Source organism: Microcebus murinus, chromosome 12 (assembly GCF_040939455.1).
Source record: "Microcebus murinus isolate Inina chromosome 12, M.murinus_Inina_mat1.0, whole genome shotgun sequence".
Lineage (NCBI taxonomy): Eukaryota > Metazoa > Chordata > Mammalia > Primates > Cheirogaleidae > Microcebus > Microcebus murinus.
Window position 1 is genome coordinate 32580560 of NC_134115.1, and position 12051 is coordinate 32592610.

The 12051-nt window shown below is 32.6% G+C and overlaps 1 protein-coding gene across 5 annotated transcripts in view; it reads right to left on the reverse strand.

The window, feature by feature from the left end:
• The window catches only part of RFX3 (regulatory factor X3), a 290574-nt gene that overhangs the window by 243400 nt on the left and 35123 nt on the right, over positions 1-12051 (reverse strand). The window lies entirely within an intron of this gene.

The window sequence follows — 12051 nt, forward strand, 5'->3', positions numbered from 1 at the left end:
AACTATTCTGTTTCTTTAGAATAATATAAGGAAAATAAAGACTAATATGTTAACATTAAGATAAGAATCTAGAAATGGTCTGGATGGCCACAAAAAAAAAAATTAGAAGATACCAAACATGAGGATATGAAGAAATTGTAACCCTTATACGCTGTTGGGGGGGGGAGTGTAAAAGGATGCAGATACTATGTATTTTTTTACCATATTTTAATAATCTATTGAGAAATAGTTGGCAGTATAATAAAACTAAACTCTTAAGAAGATCCACGAACTGATATATCCAATAGGTAACATTTCTCTTCCAAGATTACATGAATACATTATTTAACATGGAAATTCATATTATATCCTCTAATCTATATTTGAGCTCTGAAGTATCTTTTATTCTGATTCCTGCCTTCTTTTGTATTAAATTGGTATTTTCTATACTACCTTTTTTATTCCCATGTTGTTTCTTTTACTACAATTTTTTGAGTTATTTTCTTTGAGATTGCTCTGGGGATTGCAATTAGTATTTTAACTTAAAACATTCTGGTCTGGATTAATACAAATTTAATTTCAATAATATATAAACATCTTCCTTTAATATACTTCTCCTTCCTTGTCATATTTTTGTCATAACAAATTACATCTTTATATATTATAGCCCATCAACATAATTTTATAATCATTGCTTTGTTCAATTGTATTTTGGAGTAAAAAATATACAAATAAAAATGCATTTACTTGTATGTTTATACCTTTCCCTTTACTTCTTCATGCAGATTAGAATTTACTATCTACAGTACTTTTATTCATATTTCAAGGACTCCTTTTATTACTTCTTATACAGCAGGTCTGTTAGTGACAAATTCTTTCAGTTTTTGTTTATTTGGAAATATCTTAATTTTGCCTTCATTTTTGAAAAAGAGTTTAGCTAGACAGAATTCCTGCTTGATAGTCTTTTTCTTTCAACACTGAAAATGTCTTCTAGCCTCCAGGGTTTCAGATAAGAAGTCAGCTATTAATCAACAAGTCATTTTTCTCTTGCTGCTTTCAAGATTTTTCTCTAAATTCAACTATGATATGTCTAGGTGTCGATCACCTTGTGTTTATTCTACTTTGGTTATGATGAGCTTCTTGAATATGCAGATTAATATCTTTCAACAAGTCTGGGACATTTTCTGCCATTATTTTTTAAAATATTACTTTGCCTCTTCTCCTTCTGGGACTCCTATAATGCCTATGTTGGTACATTTGATGGAGTCCCATAGGTCTCTTGAGGCTCTGTTCATTCTTTTTTCCTTCTTTCTGCTCCTCATATTGAATAATCTCCATTAACCCATCTTCAAGTTGACTAATTATTTCATCTACCAAATTATATCAGTTGTTGAGTCTCTCTAGTGAATTTTTCATTTCAGTTATCATACTTTCAAACTCCAAAATTTCTATGTGGTTCTTTTTTTATAGTTTTTATCTTTATTGATATTCTCTCTTTGATAAAACATCAGTCTCATGGTTTCCTTTAATTCTTTACCATGGTTTCACTTAGTTCATTGAATATACTTATAATATTTAACAAAGTCTTTGTCTATTAAGTCCAAAGTCTGGGCTCCCATAGGAACATTTTTTGGCTAGTTTTTTGGTTTTATTTTTTGTTTTCCTGTATATGTGGCATATTTCCTATTTCTTTGCACGTCTTAATTTTTGTTGAAAACTGAACATTTTAGGTAACACATTTTAACAACTCTCATATCAGATTCCTACATACTGACAGAATTTTTAATCAACAGTTTATTGTTATTCTTGATGCTTATTTGTTTACTTTTTGCTTATTTGTTTAACTTTCATGAACTAATTCTAAAGATTCTGTATTCCTTGTATAGTGTGTGGCCACTGAGTTCTCTACGAGTTTTTAAGTTCTTGTTTTTATTTTTAAGCCTGGCTTACTAGGAGTCATATCTGGATCAGTATATTGTAGTGGACAACCAATGATTATTCAGAAGATTTCCTTAAATGCCTTGCCTATACATTTTCTACCCCTTTGCCATAGAGATCTTCCTGAGAAGTCACACCTTCAAACTTCAGGCAGCTTAAGAACAACCCTAGCTTTCACTTCCTGTTTACGTAGAGCCTCAAGATCTGCCAGAGGTGACATTCTACTTTCCCAGGTTATTCCTGGGCATGGGCACAGCCTTGCATATCATGCAGCCTTGTAGATATCCACGAATATGCCAGAGCTTTCCAATGTTCCCTACATTGGCTAGTTCTCCAAGATTTCCTCATAAATTCCTGGCCAAGTTCTTGTTTGCCCCAAATGAAATCATACTCTTAACCAGCTGGCATCTTGCCAAGGGTTTGCTATTGTTTCAGTAATGCCCTGGGGGTAACTTTTTTCTTCCCCCAACAGAGCTGAACTCAGAAGCAAATCAAATAGCCAACTACTCTTTGAGAATAAAGTTTTTCCAGGAGCTGCAAGTTTGGATAAAATATTAACTATTCTCTAGGGATAGTGCCTTCAATGGAGCTCCAAAACTGGTCAGATCTCTCCATTGTCTGCAATGCTGCCAGCTTTTGGCTATACCACAAAGCTGTGAAAAAAGGGAAGATGAGAACAGCCCCAAGTTAAAATTTTACAGACCCTACTGTCTTCCCAAGATTCACTAGTTTTCTCTTGGACAGATAATTTTCAATTCATTCTCTGGCCTGGTTTATTTTCTGACCAGAATTCCAAAATAGCTGATTTTCATTATTTTACCAATATTTTTGTTGTTTTACAAGGAGAGCAAAGTCACTGATCAAGTTCTGAAAAATATTTTAAATCTATCTTAGAGTCTTTTGACAAAAAGGATTTTAACCAAAAAAAAAAAACAACTTAATTTGATAAAAATTATACTTATAAATTTTTAGATCACTGAACTTTTATCTCTAATAAAATTTTACTAAAAATCTATATTGTAATGTTTAAATAGGAGAGAAACTGATCTCTGAGAGGGGAGAAAAAATAAACTGCATGAGCAATGCCTTATTGTAATACATCTTTCCAGTTTACTAATATGAGAATGACCAAAAATAAAAGTCATTCCTAGTTTTAGATCCACTTTTAGTCCCAAACAGCCTCTCAAATCTTTTCTGGACAACAGAAACAAGTTCAAGTGAGGAAGAAAGCCTACTACATCTTGTCTTACTTGACTGACCTAGACCAAATCTAATTCAACTCTGACAGTCAGGGATAAAAAAAAAAAAAGCCATAAAAAACTACAAGTAGGAAGTCAACAGAGAAGAGGAATCAGAGACCTGAACATAGGAGGCAAGCCTATCTCTTGAGATTTCTCTAAAGAGACTCAGTATAGAGAGATCGGGTTTACCTCATATTCCACGCAAGTATAGGCCAATCTCATGAGCTACTGGAAGAGAAAAGAGTAATTCATTACTATTAACTCTCTTCTATGTTAGGGGATATTGGCAAGCCAGGGAAAGACCAAAAGTATCAAAGTAGGCCAAGAGAAATAAAATCTTTTATCAAACCTTCTATTTTCAAGAACATTGTGCTACTTTTGCTTTCACATTCTTGTGTAACAAACCACCTCAAACTTATTGGCTCAAAATAATAACCATTTTATTTGCTCATAATTCTGAAATCTGGGCAAGGCTCAGCTAGGCAGTTCTTCTCATCTTGCTGGTGGTCATTTATAATAACTGCTTTCAGCTGGCAGGTGGGAAGTGTACTCAGCTAGGATAGTAGAATGGCTGGCCTTCTCTCTCCTTGTAATTTCAATGACTCTACTCTCTCCATGTGGCCTCTTTTCCACATGATCTTTCCAGGAGGAAAGTAAGATTTCTTACAGGATGATTCAGTCTCCCAAAAACACAAAAGCAGAAGTTGCCAGGCCTTCTTAAAGCTATTATCCAGACCTGGAACTGCTTTCATGCTGTTGCATTCTGTTGGTTAAGGCAAGCTACAGGCCCAGCCCAAAATCAAAAGAAAGGGATTGATTTCACAAGGGCATGAATGTGATCAATCTAACATATTACTAAAACCTCACAAAGCCAGTGTTCAGCTGACTTGAATGGAAGCAACCACAAGAAACTATAAAATGCCTAAAGGTAAATGAAAACTAGACAATTACAGTCAAATTTTATTCTCTGTTCCTTCCCACAATGAGGGTCAATCTAGGTTCAGTGAGAATCTTAATTATATGTGAGACTTGATTAATCACTTATAAGCCATATGACCTTGGACAAGTCAATTAATCTAAGCTTCAGCTCCTCAATTGTAAAACAGGGAAAATTATATGTGCCTTGCCTACCTTAGAGGAATGTTGTGTAGAACAAATAAGAGTTTTGAAAATTGTAAACTGCCATACAAATATAAGGAAGTGTTATTTGCCTAACAGGATGCTAAGTATAGTCAACCTAGCTAGGCTCCATTCTACAAAATTATAATCATCATTAATTACCCTATATGCAAAATTACCACCACAGCAATAATATATTCAATAGCAAGCCAAAATTATATTATGTTTTGTTATTAAGAATAATAACATTAACACTAGCTATAATTTATTGTTGTCCAATTATATGTCAGGTACTGCTAGATACTTTTGGCAAACTATAACTAACCCTTATAATAACTCAATAAGGTATGTATTATCCCTCTTTTACAAATAAAAAAACAGACTTGGCTACTTTAATTAACTTGCCCATAGTCACAAATCTTGTAAGTGGAAAATCCATTACTAATGTCTAATGTATAACAGGCACTTGATAAATATCTGTTGTGTAATTTAAAGAATAAAGCCAGGGCTATCTCATTTTAATGCAAGAAGTCTTTCAACTATATAAAAGTATTTCTTTCTCACAATCCTTGTTTTTATAAGCAGCTATTAAAACTATAATCACAGCAAACATATCTAATTAACATGGGCAATTTGTCACCTTTCTCATCCACAAAATGGTTTCCCATCTGAAAAATACCTTTGTTGTTTTAAACATCTAATCTTTAACCTAACTTTGGGTTATAATGGTCATGTTATAATGTGGAGACACAAACTGGAAAAACGAAGCAAAAAAAAAAAAAAGATACATTTGCATACCAAAAAAAATCACTAAAACAAAAAAACAAATTTTTAATGGCAAAATTATGCATAGTGTGAATGATAAATTTTCATATCCTTATATTATGAAGAGATCTTGAAATGTAAAAGGAGGAAGAGGAAAAGAAACTGTCCAACAGAAAAATAGATTAAAGATATAAATGGCAAATCAACAAAAGAAATATGAAAAGCTAATATATATACTTTTAGAAGTATTTTTGTCATTAGTTATCAAACAAATACAAGTCCAAATGAGATTTTTTAAACTATCTGATTGGCAAAAATCAAAAAAATTATAAAGATTGATCATACTGAGTATTCAGAGATCAAGCAAAGAAAAGAATCATTAAAACACTATTGTTGGGAGTATGAAATAGTATAATCTTTCTAGAGACAATGTGGTAATTGATAAAAACATTTAAAATGTATACAGCATTTTAACTCAGTAATTCCACCCCTAAGAATTCATATAAAGGAAATAATTGGACAGTTGCACAAAGATGCACATACAATAATTAATCATAATGTCAAAATAGCATACAGGATACTATCTAGATGTCCAAAGAAAACTGTAATTATGATACATTCACATAATATCTTATAAAAAGATATAAAATTTCATTCATTACCATGAAAGGATGTTCAAGATATGAGTATCAAAGTAAAAAAACAATGGCATGACACAATTTTTATAAAAAAGTCCGTGAATTTTTGTGTTTCTAGCAGAAAAGGCAGCACACACACACATGAGCACAAGGATATCCAAGAGCGCCAGAGTCAGCACATATGCACTCAAAGAAAGAAAGCCCAAGAAGATGTGACAGTAATCCTGTGAGCAGATGTGCAGTAATCTCTGAGCAGGTTTTTTTTACTTTCTTCTTTGTACCTTTCTATATTTTCTGAATGCTTTACATAAAAGGACATTTAATTTTTATAAGAATAACAACAATAAAATATTTTTATTTAAAATTATGTCAACCATCATAAGCATGAGGTTCTGTGAACCTTCAAATGCTATTACTTTTAATATAAAATACTGCCGAAGCAGTAGTTGATATGAACACTGAATGAAGATTTACATTTTATTCCTCCTTAAATGGCAAACTCAAAATCATAAAACCTTTATAGTTGTTTCAATTCACATGTATTAGAATTTGTATTTTCTTTAAAAATGTCACTTAAAAAATGAAAGTGAAACAGAAATGTTTAAGTGTTACAAGATACATTTGGCATAACTGTGCTATATTATATATCTCTGAGGAATAACCTGCAAATGGAAGAGCCCACAGACTTTGATTCTATAACTGAAAAAAATCCAGCATCACTTGGTATGTTAACTTGGGAGCTTATTTACTTATGCTTGTTATTTACACAGTATAATGGGAATTCTCAATTAGCCATGGGTAGAACCCATGGTACATGGTACATGGGTAGAAGCCATGGGTACAACCACTCTTGCTTTTGAGTTTAGCCATTGTACTCAGAGTATAAGAAATTTAGTTATTTACTTTGTAAATCTCTCAGCTATTTACTTCGTGTGCCAGGATTCTAGCAAAAGAAATGCTTAAAATAAATTATTCAACTTGGATAGTGGATGAGCAGGCCAGTGGGCAACTACCCTCAGGACTGAGCCTGAATATCATCCAGACATACCACTGCCCTACTTCCCACCAGGGCACTTTGGGGAATGTTTAGGGCCATTTTGGTTGTCACAATGATGGTGGGAAAGAAGTGGTTCTAATGCCATTTTGCCCAGAGAAGCTAAATATACTACAACATGAGGTCCCCACCAAGGACTGTCCCATCTTCAACAATATTGTCCCTGTCAAGACAGGGACCATGATTTTCTTGTTCAATGTTGTATTTTTAGCCTACTACATAGAGGGCATTAAATAAATATTTGTTGAATAAAGTCAAAGTAAGCAATTTATGGCACTGAGTGAGACACTGATAATACAAAAGAAGGAAAAGAAGTGGACAACAGGGAAACTGGATAGTTTTCTACTTGAGTCAGATCTTAGTGGGTAGGCTCCATTATACTTAGGGAAATTCTATAGTAGGACACATCCATACCCAAGATACTTAGAAAAGAATAAAATTCCGTCCCCCAACACAAATTATAAAGGGATTATCTTCCAATATAGATATTCAGGTATATGCTCCCACTACTAGTAAAGATCAACAAATGTGTCACTTCAAGACATTGATTCTAGTGTTCAATGTTACCTTGGGCAACTAGTTAGTAAAACAATGTAGTTTAATGTACAGGCTCTGGAGCAAGACTACTGCATTTGATATGACTTTACCATGCATTACCTGAGTAAATTACTTAACATTTTAAAATGCTATTTACAAGCCTGGCAATTTACTTAGCATCTTCTAGCATCCATCTTGTCATTTAGAAAATGGAGTAATAAAACAAGTTCACAACCCCCTATTCTAAATTTATGAGCCAGATATGTCACACAACTCAGAATTTTTTTTGGATTTTAGAAAGTAATACCATATATATATATATGTAACATCCCAGGTGAATCTAGCACAGCAACCCATATTCATATGTATTAATGATTCTGTCACCAACATAAAAAAAGTTCCAAGTGTGAGATAAAGACCCTTAAGTAGGCTCATCTCACTTAATTCAGGTTTTGGAGTCAAATTAGCTTGCCACAAACTTAGGGAACCCTGGGGTGGTGGCTCACACCTGTAATCCTAGCACTCTGGGAAGCTGAGGCCAGAGAATCACTTGAGGCCAGGAGTTTGAGACCAGCCTGAGCAAGAGCGAGACCCTATACCAAAAATACAAAAATTAGCAGGGCTTGGTGGCATGTACCTGTATTCCCAGCTACTGAGGAGGATGAGGCAGGAGGATCGCTTCAGCCCAAGAGTTTGAGGTTGCTGTGAGCTAGGCTGACCCCATGCCACTGTAGCCCAGGCAACAGAGTAAGACTCTGTCTCAAGAAAAAAAAAAAAAAGAAAGAAAGAAAACAAACTTAGGGAAATTGGTATTTTTAGATTCTTTTCAATTTCAAAAGTAATTATAAGGGTACCTACTTCCCTCAGAGAGATAATGTAAAAATTGAGTTTATATAAAGTACCTACCCCAGTGACTGTCACAGTTAGTATTTATTAGTTATCATTATGAAATGTTAGCTAGTTACAAGACTATGCAAGATAGCTAATAGAGTCAATAGACTTGTAGCTATAAGCAGGAGGGGGTAGGGGTAAGAGTGAGTAGTGGTCAGAAGAGAACCTAAGACAATTGTGCTAATCAAAATAAAACAAAATTAAAGTTGACTGACCACAAAGTAACTGCAAGAAAATAACACATCTGCCACACCGAAGATAAGTAAACATTTCCTTCCTTTTGATAAAAGGGAGCTTCTACAGGAGTTAATATCTGAAGACATTTAATATTTTCTATTTCACATGTAGTTTCCTATTTACAACTCTATATAGCTTTCTTTCTAAAAATGCATCAAGCTTTTGAAGTTTTTTGAGCAAGGTGGAACCAAAACTGGTTTCTCCCTAAGGTAATAAGGTAATCAAGCTTTTGTTACCTACAGCAGAATACAACAAAATTTGGACAATTAAATAGTAAATACAAAAAGCACACTTAACACTCTTTCCCTTTGGAAATAATTGCAGTTAAATTTGCTACTATAGCCCCTCCCTGTTCTATTGGTTTTCGTAATCCAAACTTCTGGAGAAACTTTTAGAGTTATATGGGGAATGAAGGAAATTATCATTTCTTAAGCACTATTCTATGCCAGGCCTTGAATTATGTACTTTGCATAAATTCCTTATTTAATTTTCACAAGTCTTCAAGGGAATAGTTATTGTACTCATATTACACAAGGATATTACATTATTAAGTGAATGAATCAGGATTCAAACTCAAGTTTGACTGACCTGAAAACCCATGTGCTGCTTATACTAGGCCACTTTGCCAAAGGATACTACCTCATTCTCATATTCTTGACTAATTTTTGGCTCCCTTTGTATTTTTTATCAAGAATTTTTAATGTGTACATAATAATATGGAATTTATATTATCTCTCAGAATAAATTTTAGATCTTTCTATAATTCCAAATTTGAAATGCACTTGTAATTTTTATCTTAGTTTATCTCTGAAAAAAATAATTTTAAAATGTCTATGAGTTACATCTGTCATCTTTAGCTATAAGAGCTTATTCATCAATATGTAGCATTACATTTCTAAGCAATGAGCAGCACCATATAATCAAAGAACTTTAGGCCTGGTAGAGATTTTGAGAACAATAAAGATATTATTTAGATAAATAACTAACTATTCTGGTCTTAAAGATTTTTGAGGGGTATGACCTACCAAATGCCAGTCTATAACCATAACCAACTCCAGAGTTTAATAACTTTTAGAGATGGTCTTCTTTTAAGACAAATCAAAATCACCCTTTCCATAAACTTTCAAGGTATTAATTTAAGATTTTCTTTAACATTTCTGTCATCCTGCTTTATTAATTTTAGCTGAAAGTTTGTAACAAAGAATAAAGAGAAATAAAAATAAATTTGAAAACAGTCCTAGACCAAATAAATAGGTTCCGTGGCTTGAATCTTGCTCATTCCTGTCAATATCATTTTTGCTAACCTTTTCAGTGCCTCTCCAATTGTTCTATGCTCAGAAAGAACTATAGAGAAAATAATTGGACTTTATTAGTTCAGAGTGTTTAGTTTAGCACTTTAAGAGCTCAATGAACAAGTTTAAGAAAAATAGTAATTGCCAGCTGTTGGATATTAAACTCCAGAGTCATGCTCATTTCTAAAAATACATTATTGACACATATCCAATTTATAGAATGCTATGATTTGAGTCTAAACAATAACTTTTATCTTGAACTGGTGTGATTAACTTTTAACCTTTATTAAATGTTTTTGATGGAACACTGATAGGATTTATTTTCTATTAGCAGATAAGTAATTTGATAGATTATTACATTCAATAAGGCTTAGGATTATGAAATTCAAGCAGTATTTTAAGTTGCATAAAAAATGATGCTTACTAATGTCATTTTATGCACAAGACATGATATGTTTAACATGAACAGTATATAATTCTTATAATTTTTTACATTTACATTTTTAAAACTATACTACTCTCATAAGACCAATTTTCATCAGCCCTGATAAAAAGCTAGTAATGGGTGTATCCTGTATACTGTATTAAGTCGATAAATACTAGTTGAAGATAAGCAAAGTAAAGGAAAATGCCAAGAGTCAAATATTATAATTCTTGTTTCTGGATCCATAATGCCATTATAACAAGAAGCATATAACCTTGATTGTCACTACTAGCAAATACAAGGACGGTATAGTTGACTACTTTATAGTCCTTGTACTTGGAAAGCAGTATAGAGTAACGGCTTTCAAACTTTGTCTCCAAATAACATAGTACTTAGGGTCCCAATGAAAAAAAGAGGCAAAAATGGACCCGCTCTGTTTCTAATCATTCCCCCAAAGGTGGTGCCTGAAGAATTTCTTTGATTAGAAAACATAATTTGATAATTACTAATATAATGGATAAGAACAATAGAGTAAGAGTCACCAGAGCTGGGTCTACATGTTAGATATTCCACCTGTGTAGCCTCAAAGGTATTTTTAACCTCTCAGTTTCCCCATCCACAATATGGAAAGAATTCCTTAACCATATAACTGACCTGTTGGGAAAAGTTAAATATGATGCCACAAAAGAACTCTGTAGAGCATGATCTATGTAAATATAATATTTAATTACTGTACTATATGCTATATAATATGTAAAAACAAATGTTTCCTTCCCTACTTATCTCCTCCCCAAGATACTTCCTTATTTTTCATATACAACAAAGAAGTTTAATACTATCAAAATGAAAAAAAAAGTTCCAAAAATTAGATTGAAAGGAAACAAGTGGGAAGGAGAGACACATATAAAATTTCTCTTTATTGCTCTTCTCAGAATAATATAAAGTAAGCTCATCTCCTACTATTTTCCCAAGAGTAGGATTCCACCAACACATCTATTGGTTAATCTCCTTTAAACTATTTTTAGTGAACATATTTGTAAACACGTCTAATAGAATTTATGCTGTGGAAACCCTTTTCTCCAGATGCATGTAAGATTTCACAAGTATTAGGTATGATATCAATGTCCATCATCAGATGCCCTCAACATGAAAAATGAGTGATAAGTGAAAAGAACGTCAGATTGGTTTGTTTGATACAGACAACTCAAATGGTTTGACAAATATAATAAAGTTGTAGTATTTCCTGGGGAAACTATTTGAAAGAGTTGGTATAACTTTACCTTAACTATACTATTTAAATCTCTTTAAATATACTATCTGTGATAAAGCTTATTTTATAGCTCTTAAATTATATTTCCTATACATAAATACATAGTTATTTGCTATAAATCATGCTATGAAGGACTTAAACAAAAAACTATCCATTTTATCTTGCTTGTAACCTTATATTCATAAAATTTGGAAAACATATAGGGGAATTTTTGGTGTACCTTGTGCAGAACATTCACAGAACCAAAAGTTTGAAATGGAGGACACAGCTTCACCTTACTTAAGCTTTGTCTTAAGCTTTGTCTCCTAACTAGCAAATTGTGTGTTTATCTTCCCATTAAAGCAGATGACTTTCCTCAATGGTAACAGCTACTTAAACAGAAAGAGTCCATACATCAAATTGAAGTAAGGTGCAACTTATTCCCTGTAAAGGCAGATGGATTCTACTTCATCATCACATCTTTGGTTGAAACCATATTTTAAAAGTTTTAGAAGTAAGAAATGAAAATGTAGTTTTTAAAGATAAATTATTAACACTTTTTAAAAAATTTACTAGATTATATATGCTTACAAAAAGTAAACCACATGATTATCTTAAAATAATACTGATTCTAATCATATAGCTTTCATTTTTTAAAAATTAAGAAATGTTAAAATAGCAATCTTT